Below are 12,002 nucleotides of genomic sequence, written 5' to 3' on the forward strand. Positions count from 1 at the left end.
AAACAAATGAAGGAACGTAAAAACACCAAAAAGTATGCTTAAACAGATAGCATGCCTCAAGCAAAAGCATAAAAAGGGATGATCAAAGCATAGGGTTTCTGTTACCAGAAGTTAAATATTTTGAAAAAGTATCTTCTCTAGTTAGCTGAATACTAGAAACCTCTGATTCAAGAAAAATATCTTCTCTAGTATCTTCTCTAGTCAGCTGAATACTAGAAACCTCTGATTCAAGAAAAAAAAAAAAAAAATTACCCTTACTGTCTTGACTCCCACGAATATAATTTGTTCTCCCTGATGGGAAAGGGAGAGGTCACAGAATTTCTGAAAGCCTCTTGGTAAAACTGGGATTCCCAAGGTTCTCAGGCTGCTCCCTGGATCACAGGGAAATGCAAATCTTTGGGAGACTATAACTAAGACCAAGTGATGATGACTTTCAGCACTTTAAGCAAAGTCAAGGAGGACCATAATCCTCATGTAGCCCACCAGACGATGCAGCAAAGCACATGCTCTAGCAAAAGTCTATTAAAATTGAAACATTTGCACTTCTCTGAGCTAGCATCTTCCAATGAAAAATTATTTTCTTCAGCTTTCTGTAATTCTTCTAAAATTCTACTAACAGCAGGAAAATGATAAATTCAAAGCCACTCAACTATTCAATGGAAGAGCTAGGAATAAAGCTCTCCAGTCCCTGCCATCTGTAGTTGTGGTCTGTTATCACAAAATCCTCCTCCTAAAATCCCCACCTGCTGCTTCTTCCAGCCTCTCAATTGGCCTTGTTGGGTGTAAGAAATGGTAAAAGACGGGGAGCAATTTGTTTCATTTCACTGGGTTGTTTTTCAACTGGATCAGTCCCTTAATTCGGTCACTGCACTGACCACACCAGCACTTCTGCCAATACAGCTGAATGGTTGACAGTGGGAATGGGCATCAGGGAACAGCAGCATCAATCCGGTCCTGCCAGAACATTTCACAACATCAATCCACAGTCTTTTCATTAAATTAATTAACCTTGATTTAATTAACAAGTGAATTAAATAACTCCCCTTCAGAGATGGAAACCCATGTTGTCAGTAAGATCCTAGACTCATGACAAGCTCAGATCCTGATGTGCTACATCTGCTCTTGAGCAGACACTGTAGGCAAATGCTGGAAACGAGGTCAGAATCTGTCAGTGTCATGAGGGCTTAGAAGCATTTTATGTCTCTGCATCAGAAGCCCTCAGAATGCCCAATGTGAAGAAAAAACTCAAGTGTAGCTGTAGCTACACTGCCTTGTAGGTCTGGAGCAAAGTGGTTACTGCTAGCTGAGGAGAAACCTGCACGTGTTCTCTTGCACAGGGTGAACGTGCCGTTGCAGTCCCAAACAACCTCAAGTCTGCTTTCAATATTTAGCCAAGAGGTGGAAATATGTTTTTTAAATTTAAGCTAATTATTAACCTCCTCTTTTCTGAGAACAGCAATAGTACAATTACTCAGTGTTACATCTAGTAGACTGCCTCAGGTGAGAGGAAGCGCATATCGATCTCTCACTTCTGTGGATTCTCTTTTAACGTCTTTTACGTTTATCTTTCACATTATGGCTGCCTTTTACTTCTTAGCAATGCTTTGCTTGGGGAACATTATAATACATCATCAAGTACCTTTTACACCTGTGCAAGTACTCATATACTCAGCCTTAACTCTTCATTAATAAGACTGTCAGCTGTTGTTTTGGGGGATGGAGTTTTTAAACCAGAAATAAAGTGCATCAAAATGAACTCATGTTTTAAAACTACAAGAGTGGTGTAACTAAGGTAATCACTTCTCCAGTATTCTGCATTCTATCCTATACAAAATCAATAGTGAGAAATATCACTAGACAAAAGGATACAATGCTGATAGATTATGTGTTGATTTACATGAACATGAACATATTGGGAAGCATTACAAACCATTTAATCTACCATCAGAGTAGAGAACATTTAGGAATGAAAAAAAGACCAATAGTGTTTCATACACAATTTGGCTTTAGGGACCAGATGTATTATAGCTTCCATATGTCTCAGCCTACTAAATGCATTTTTAATGGCAAGTTCTTGCAGAGCAAAATCTGCACAGTAGCTTGGGTAGTCTGTCAAAAGGCAAAAATAATTTCATCCAGATTTGCCCTGAAATTTATTTTGGTGATGTTTTTGCGTGTTCTGGGAGCCCCACAGGGGTCGCAGAAGGGTCTGAAGCATCAGAGTGCTCCATTTCCTAACACAAACCATAATAAGCCTTTTTGGATATTCTACCAATGTCAAGGGCATTAAATACAGATCATTGTTCTTATGACTCAGTATCTCAGGCCATACTGACTGATGAAGTACACTGAAACTTTCCACAGATACTGACAGATCATTAGTACTGGAGCAGCACCAGACCAATTACCTATTTGTGTATCAGAACAAAACTGTTCCAAGCAATTGCCCCTCAAACAACAATGCTCAGGGTGCTGCAGTTCCTCAGGCCTTTCAAATTTAGAACACTTTTTCTTGTTCAGTACTGACTCTAAAGGCTCCAAAGACCCCCAGTGGAATCAAAACCAACAAAGCTTAAGTTTTCATTGTGCAAGCAGAAGCTCAAAATAAGCAAGGCACAGAATATTCATACCTGAACACAACTTATGCCAAGAGGAATGAAGGGCTAAGCAAGTGTTACTTGGTACAACCCAACTTGCCATTGGGCACACCCTCATGTTAGGATCTCTTCTCTGGGTTCCCCCACATGTATTGTTCATTGAGCCAACAGAATAAACCCCAAGTTTTGTATGGTAATTAGCATTCCTTTAATAAATGTAATGGTTGGACTTGATTATCTTAAAGGTCTTTTCCAACCTAAACAATTCTATGCTTCTATGATCTAAAGGCCAAACTTCTACTTTTATAGAAGTTATCTGGATGCATAGTATCTCAACTCTGACTGAAATCTGGTAGGACTTGGCATTCAGAAACACTGCCCAGTAGAACACCTGAACGGGTTATCGCCAGCCAGCTGAGCCACTATAATCTTCTACGTGCACTTAGCTGAGTTCCTAGTGCAAAGGCAATGTGCTCGGACAAATTACCTCAGATCTGCTGCATCCTAGCAGTGCATGCACGGACTGCTCATTGCAGTGACTTTAAGCAACTGTAACTTGATTACATACTTGACACCATAGAGTAATATTTCTACACATCTAAAAACATGAGTTCAAGTTATTGCTGTCATGTGACAGCATTTTTAAATATAGAAAATTGTTAAGACAGAAGTTTTAGTGAACTACTTTGGCTACCAGGAAAAAAAAAAAAAAAAATTAAATTAGGATACATGAAGGGGTAATTCTGTTGTAACATGTCAGAACAAACAGATCCTTAAACTCATGTGCCAGTAGTCTATAATATGGTTAACTGCATAAACAAGTTCCTGAACATCCAACACAACCTGGAGATTCCTAAAGGGACAATCTGTAAAGGCAGTTTCAGGAACAGAACAGATTCTCTCCTAAATGATCATGGCTTATCAAATATATCAAATTCCATTACAATCCAAAGAAAAAAATTCCCTACTTTTTGGAATGACAAAGATGGGTTTTTCCCTATCTACCATCTGCAATAAAATTCCATCTGAAGAACCTTAAAAAACATTCAGCCTCTGATCATTATTTTCCTGCTCTTGGAATCCTCTAAAGAGCAATCATTGTATTATTGTCCATGACAGTAAGTTATCAAACAAATACTCTCTAAAAAATCCATATGCATATTTTATACTTGGAAAAAACAAGCTTCTTCAAACTGATGAGGAAAATAAAAAATAGTTCCAGATATGATGTTTAAATCAACTACTAGATTTACAAGATGCCTCACACAGACTTACACTGCTAACTACAGGATTTATCGCGGGTGATTTAGTGTTATTAAGGTGCCTCTTGATTCTGTAATTTGCTCTACGCTGGAGGAGCTTCCACCATTTTGGACAATCAAAGGTCTGTGTTCATGCAAGGATGTGCTTGCATAGATTGGACCGAGTGATGGGGATGTCAGTTAGGCAACAATAAGTAAAAAAGAAAAAAATACATTCTGCTTTAGTATAGTTGCCAGTTAGTTATCCCAAAATCAAAATTCGACATCCAATCACTCTTAATCTAAACAGCATGGAGGGACACAGAAAGCAAAAGCATTTTGAGAGGGTTGGGGTTTTCTTGCTTGTTTGATGCAACTTAGGTATGATCCTTTTTTTATACTGATTTGAAAAAAATATAAAGTTGTTATATACATTTTATACTGGAGAAAAAGAATAGGAAAAACTCCCAGCGTACTTCCCTCAAAGTTAATCGTGAAGGCCATTTCTAAACTGAATATTGCATGTGGAAAATTTCATGTTAAAGTCTCATTACTCTTCATTTCTCCTCACATTAACCCTGAATTTCTGTTTCCTCTGATGAGTATGTTTATTAGAAATTAGACAAAGTAAAATTTTGATGAAGGACAGACTTTGCACCTGGCACACTCTCCCGAAGCATCACATCTGTCAGACACAGGTTACTTACTACAGCGTTACATCAAACGTCTTATCCTGGTAACTAATTATTGCCTTTCTCCCCTCCTCTGTCAACCCTAGCAGATTAGTTCATTTATTATTAAAACCTTCACACACACCAGATCTTTAACTCTTAAATACCTTGAAGACCACTCTTCAGAATGCCACTTGTTTCTTATGGAAACTATAAACAGTGAAACAATTTTGCAGTAGCTTGGCCTTGCTACAAGCACTGAAACTTATCACAGTTGCCCTACCATAATTACAAAGCAAATACTCTGTAACAGTACCTTTAAAACTGGATTTAAGAGATTACTTTCACTTAAGTAGCATGACAGCCACAGCACCTCAGCTGAAAAAGGCCAAGGCCACATGCCAATACGTGGCATATGTATTGTACTTAATTTTGCTGTCTCTGAAACCAAGTATAGGGGTCTGCACCATCTACAGAAAAACTCCTAATGAAATGAGCTTCTAGGTAAGTAATTAATACTTGCAATCAGCAAAATTTCTTTAGAGTCACGGAAGACTTTTGTATAGTCACAGAACTGACTCACTGGCTAAACCCAGCTTCCTGGAAATTCAACATCCCATATTTCAACTGATACCAAATCAGCTCAAGTCACCTTAGAACTTAATAAGACAGAAGGCAAAATACAAGAGAAAGACAATCAGAAGGTTTCTACCCTTACATCGGTTTATATAACATGCTCTGAATTCCAAGTCCCACGCTGCTAAAATCAGCGGTGCCATCCTCCCTGACCATGCAGAAGCAAGCAGAGAGACATGCAAAGCTGAGAGGACTGCAAGAGCTGGGGGTTTGGAAAGACTTAGGACTTCCGAGTTCCCCCTTCTGCCATTCCTACTAAGAAAAGCTTTGGGGAATTTGGTGGTTTTCCACCGTGGCAGCGAAGGTGCACTTAGAATGTGGTAAGTCATGACCTAGCCAGATCTCGGTATTTTTGAAGTTGCAGTTGCACTGTATTGTAACACCATTCCTGTAACATTTTTGAAAGAACTCTAATTTCCCCAGACTGAGAGGTCAGAACAACACCATTTCAAGCTTATGTTTTGTTTTCTTTTTTTCCTGTATTCTTCAAAAGCTTAAAAAAAAAAAAAACACAAAACCCAAAACCATATTCAGTTCTCCTTTGTAAGCCAGCATAAGGAAATAGTGTTTAAAATACACTAAAACATACCTTTATTTCAACTAGCTGGTAAACTGTATCTTCCTCTTAAAAAGGCACACAAAATATCTTATATCTGACCCAAACTATAATATTTGCTCATATTTGGAAAATGTTGCTTTTTCTTTAATAAGGCTTTTGCTAATTAACTGCTGTTACTATGTCAGAATGAAAAAAAAAAAAAAAAATCAAACCCTAACTAAGCCTCAGAGACAGAGGGTTGAAATGACCTATGCACAATTAGTTATCAACAGCAGATGATGTTCTGACATAAGGTCAATTATAAAACCAAGGTAGATCACATCATTTAGTGGCCATTTGATGAAGTAGGAGTAACGTTCATATTTCATCAGTTAAACTCAGTATTACTCATTAGGAAAATATACACCTCACAGAACACGCACCCTGTTAGAGTGCCAACAGTCAAGGCATAAAAGGCAACGGGATGCTGACTTTTTCCAAAGTATTACACAAGATTCTTAGGGACAAACAAATTAGATCTCCTTCATCCTAAATGAAATGTTTATAACATAACTACTATCCATCTAGGACCTGTATCAAGCCCCCTACTCCATCCCAAAAGGCCTACAAGATCCGCCACCTACCCTGGACAGTGTGCCTTCCCTTTCCAGTCACGCTTGTCTTTTCTGTCTAGAACGTAGGACAGCAGAAAAAATCTCAGGATGTTTCTTTGTAGGTCATTGTCCAACGATAATTTTTTTTACTCAACTGATCATCTGACATTACAAAAAAAAGATTATTTTTTCCACTATATATTCTGACATAAAAGGATTCAAACAGAATTCAAACATGAAATGAGTTATACATAACAGAGTTTCTTTCTTTCCTCGCCACTGCCCTCTAATAACAAAGAGCATTTGAGGTAAAAAATGTAAGTTATAGGGGACTGAAGGACAGCAAATAAACTGACTATTTACAACATCAGATAGAAAACTCAGTAAGTAACAAAGTATTAGGAAACTTCAAGTTAAGTTATATCCACTGGAAGCAAAGCAGAATACCTTTTGTAAAGAAGATTGACGCATTCCTATCCTTCATGGTTACTGAAAAGTTCACCAAAACACCAGAGAAAGGAGAATGGATTGATATTAATTCGAGTTTCCAAACAGCCTTTGACAGAGTTCCCTGTAGAAGACTTAAGGAAACTAAATCATCACTAAGTGTAAAAATAAAATCACGTGCCATCACAGAACAGAAAATAGCCAAGGAACTGAATCCTACAAGCTGTTAATTTACTTTTCCTTTTTTTTTTTTTTTTGCTTTGTTATAAACCATTGTCTAAATCTAACATCTGAAATAAAATTTGCAAAGCAAAAATACTGACAGTGACATATGCATGAGAATTTCTTTAAAGCATTTTGCTTAAAGAGCTTTACAGAAACAAAGACTTCAAGACACTTTGATATTAAAAACTGAGCAAAACATTTTTAGTCATAGAAAGACTTTTGCCTTCCATATGCTATGATTAAGAGAAAGCAGACAAAACAAGTATACATTATGAAGTATAAATAGCAATGAAACACCAAAAAAAATGACATGTTCTTAACTGCCAAAGCCATTCACTGCAAAATGGCAGCTTTCCATGTCTGGTCAGCTCAGGACACCATCTGTATAAGCCATTTGTTAAATTTTCAAGCAGATACCTCCATGCTCTGTCTTGCGATGCCCCCACAGGTGCAAGGACTTCCCCAAAAATATCTGCAGAGCCAGGGGATTGTCCTCTTTTGCTTTCTTAAAATTCCCCCATGCCTGGCCTCCTGTGGCAGAATCTTGCAGCCTAACAAAAGAACCGAAGATACCTGTAGTTGTGTGCCAGCACCACAAATCCTTGCAGCTACAGGATCGCTCAGCAGTACACATTTGTTCCAGATTAAATATCAACACACGATCTCCTTTTTCCCGTATTAGCAAGACCACACGATATCTAGTTTCTGCTGGCTTTATATTAGCTCTGGTAGGAAAGATGAAGCCTGATCTGGTAGAGGACTTGACAATGTAAAGCTAACCTACAAAAGTTTTTGGTTTTGTTTTTTTTTGTTTTTTGTTTTTTAAACCATAGTTAAAACAAATTGTTTCATCACCACTGCCTATGACCCTCAGCGGCATCACCTCATTGCCACCTTACCTTCTCCTACTGGATGAAATGGCTGCCTCCTGCCTTTTAACACTTTAAGGGGAAGGTCTGTCTTTTTCTTCTGACATTGCAAGAGGCTATCCAAATAGGATAGCCTTAGGACAGCCTTAGGCTGAAAGTTGGGATATTTGGTATTACAGTAATAAAAGAATCCCAAGACAATGCAATATATAAAAACATGAAGAAAATTGTTTTCTCTTGAAAAAGAAAACAATTATAATTTGAAAAATATGTTGTCCTTCTTAGAGTAATACCAGGTAATGTATAGAGTAAGACCAGATAATGCATTAAATACTCTAATAACATTAATCATCTTTGTACCACGTATCAGAGATCTAAAAACTGATCACCAAACCCAATAACGAAATCATCCCATGGGCCTAAGCACACAGGTTGTTGGCCCTAACTTCCTCTACAAAAGCCATGGTTAAACATCAAGACCATCTTCTTTGCTTATCTACCACTGCCATAATGCACAGTAAGTTTTAACTGCAATGAAACCACTCCCGATAATCAGGCAGATGTCGTTTTTCCTCACTGCCTTTAGAGAAGTAGTAGCAGTTCTCTCTTCAAAAGAAGAGATAAATTTTCCTACTGAACTTATGGCATTCCTTCATATTGGAGCATAAATATTTAGAGTCTGGTATACATATTTTTAACATTCTAAAATAACTTGGTTTTTTCCCTCCCCCGACCTACGTGAGGGTAAGGGAGAAAATTTCAAAACAAATAGTGGTAATATAGTGGAGTTTAGGGGCAAGTAGTAACCACACAGAAAAATCTCTTGAGAGTTATCTAGGTTAGTGAAAGTAGAAGAGGCACTAAAAAGCTGTAGAAGACATTGAAGGAAAAAAACTAGTTGACTTGACAACAGCTGCAGAAAAGAGCATTTCAATCATTGCTGCATATTGATGAGCTCTTAAACTGCAAGACTATTAAAGGAAAAAAGAAGTCAAAATTAATGAAAAATGGGTTTGACAACAATGGTCAATAAAAATACTGCCCAGTTTCATTATGTTTATGATACATAATCAAAACTATATTGTTACGATGATAACCACAACACAGTACATATTTTTTATGGGTCCTCATTTCTGCTTCTTCGGAGAACTAAAACATAAGTTGTAGGAAATAAAAAAAAGAATCAAAAGTCCAAAGACAAGCAAACATCAGTTACTCTGGCATTTGGGGACAGGTTAAAAAAAATAAAAAAAATTTTTAAAAAAAAGGATTTTTCAGGTTATAAATGGGAAAGCAACGTAATAGGAATAAGTCAATAAAAACGAGAGTAGCTCCAGTGTCATTAGGCTGCACAGACCTTTACAGGGGACACAGTCCCCAGTACATCGCAACAGAAGGGAACAGACAGAGAGTACCGTTGCTCACTTTTCCATTATGGACGTTTGATACTTTCCTCTGAGGGTAAACTTCAACACAGAATGAGGACTACTGCTCTAATCCATTCAAGCAATTCCAGTTTCAGTTAACGTTTCACATCTTTACACCTTAAGGCATTTATCACATCATAAACCACATCGTCTTACAGTGGCAACATGAGCAACTTAGTGTGCTGAAGAAAGACAGTGAAGAGGCAAGTGAATGATGACAGGGGAACAACTCGGTCACAAATTCAGTAGATATTATAATAGACAGTATTTGTAACCATGCTGTGAAAAGTTACGAACAGATACAGAGGTATCCATAAGCCTGTACGTATCCACAAGCCTACCAAGTTTTTATAATGCAACATTTCTTTGGTATCAAACAAAAGTGAAGAAAAACTAGTTCACAAAAGCTGACACAAAGTCCAGTAAATTGTGGAAGAAGAATTAAAACAACAGCTCAGTAAACAGGTCATGTTTCTAGTGACGTGCATCATCCAAAACTGAAGAGTATGTCAGGTTTTCTTCTGGAGCAGGCTCTTTTATTTTATCAAAGAACATGCAATAAAACTCATTTAGAATAAAGACTCACATAGGTCAGGCTGAATTCAAATGTGTCCTCTTCTTCCAGAGGCTCCGTCAACTCAAGAGACTGCCAGCAGTTAGTTTGAACATTTTGAAAACCTTCTATGCACTCCACTCCATCTACTTCAATCTGGATAGGAGACACAAGACTCAGTGACAGCTTCTCAGACCCTTCTCTGATTCAAGATGATGTACATGGCATTATTTTCAGAACTCTACAATCCTACACACTTCTGTTTGTTTGGGTTTTTTTTAAATCAAAGTCATAAGATTTTTCTTGTTTATTCAGAAGGTATATTCCCTGTGAACAAATTAACTGGAGTAGAGGAAAATTGCTTTCCTGTTGACTTACACAGAGAACTCTTCAAAATTCCATTGAACACAGAATGTTTTCTATTTATATAAATACCACCATTAAATTACTTTACAATTTATTTTATAGAAAAGCTTGCACCATTTTGCTTATATAAACGGCAAGTAAACTAGTCTTGCCCTCAGCGTTTCCCCTTCAAACTGTTCCAACCAATTTGAGGAGGAAACATGGTGCAGAGAGAAGAAACAATACAAAAGAGCTCTTTTCATGCCAGTAAATCCCACTTTCTTCTCCCATTTAAAAATAACGTCTCTGAGGAGGAGTTCTTCAAAGTATGCATGCAAAACAGGGAAACTTAACAGAACTTCCCCAATAAACTGATAACATGTCTGTTGTTAAAGCAGTCAAATGGATTTATAGAGTTTAGGAAAATGCTTAAGCAAGAGGGATTAATTACTACTAAAGTGACTCCCAAGCCATTAAATTTTATCAAATGCAATTTCTTCGATCAGATAGTTCTTGACAGCTGACAAAATGTTAAGCTTTAAAAATATCACCAAGCCTAGAACTACCTCCAGAGGATTTTGATTTTCTTACTAACATTCCTGCAAGGATGGCACTAACAGCTCATACTGATCATTTTTTGGTATTTTCAACAAATTATTAGTGAACAGAGGCATAGGAGATAACGCAATAATGAAAGAAAATTCGAATTAGAGTTTCAGCGTTAACAAAATGATCTGGCAACCATTAAAATGCAATTTATCAGATTATCACAACTCTCACACGGTCCCCACAGTTTGCTCCTGCTGAGTAATGACGACTGTCTGAAAGGTAACAGGAGTACAACAGCTTGATAATATTACAGCATGAGCGCAGCGACAATGCTCCTACGATTGCATTTTGCTTCACTATTCAGGCATTCGGGTAGGGTGCTTAAGGAGACCGCTGACATGTAAAAACACTGCTGCTTTGAACATTTTAAGTGAAGCATTCATCCTGCAAACATCATTGTTATTTTGATGGTAGTGTTCACAAAACGGTGAAGGGCTAATGGAAGCTCCAAGTGAACACTAATGCAATCCAAAACAAACAAAAATAAAGTCTCTGATAGATTATCAGATTTTGTATTACCAAGTTGCAGCACAGCACAATATCCTGTGCCTTACCCAAAGCATCATGCTAAAATAAAAAATTACTCAGACTTTCCTCCAGTTTTACTCAGCATCTAATATACTTCTCCCAAAATACAGAACACTACCTCCTCAGAATTTTTTAGCAAGAACTTGTCCCCAGTTAAAGAGGAAATCAATTTTAAAGCACATTCAAGGCAGAAATTTAGAAGGAAAATTTTCCATTAAAAGATTTACAAACTGTTACATCTAACATGTTACAGTTTTACTTTGTATAATGGTTTTTTCATTGATGCACATACACGCTGATAAATCACATAGATCTAAAATTAATTGTCCTGATGGTGCATCCTTATGCCATATTCTTAACTACCTTACTCATAACTTTCTCTCCCTCTTTTTTTTTTCTTTTTTTTTTTTTTTTCCCATAACTTTCTCTCCCTCTTTTTGTTTTTTCCTTTCTTTTTTTTTTTTTTTGAGGGTTTACAGAGCAGTTTGTCCTAGCTTAAATCCTGCCAAAGACAGACTTATTTGTATTCCCTCATCTTTACAAAATCCCTTTGGCCCAATATGCCAGACAACTAATAGCCAGATTTAATATACCAAAGACCACTCTGCAATAGAAAGGGAAGCTTCATGCCACTGGACAAGAAAAATATCTGTCACTGAAAAGGCAGCAATTAAGGCTCATTGCCGAACTCGCTGACTAAAT

The sequence above is a fragment of the Egretta garzetta genome, unplaced genomic scaffold (assembly GCF_000687185.1).
Source record: "Egretta garzetta isolate BGI_Z169 unplaced genomic scaffold, ASM68718v1 scaffold38, whole genome shotgun sequence".
Classification (NCBI taxonomy): Eukaryota; Metazoa; Chordata; class Aves; order Pelecaniformes; family Ardeidae; genus Egretta; species Egretta garzetta.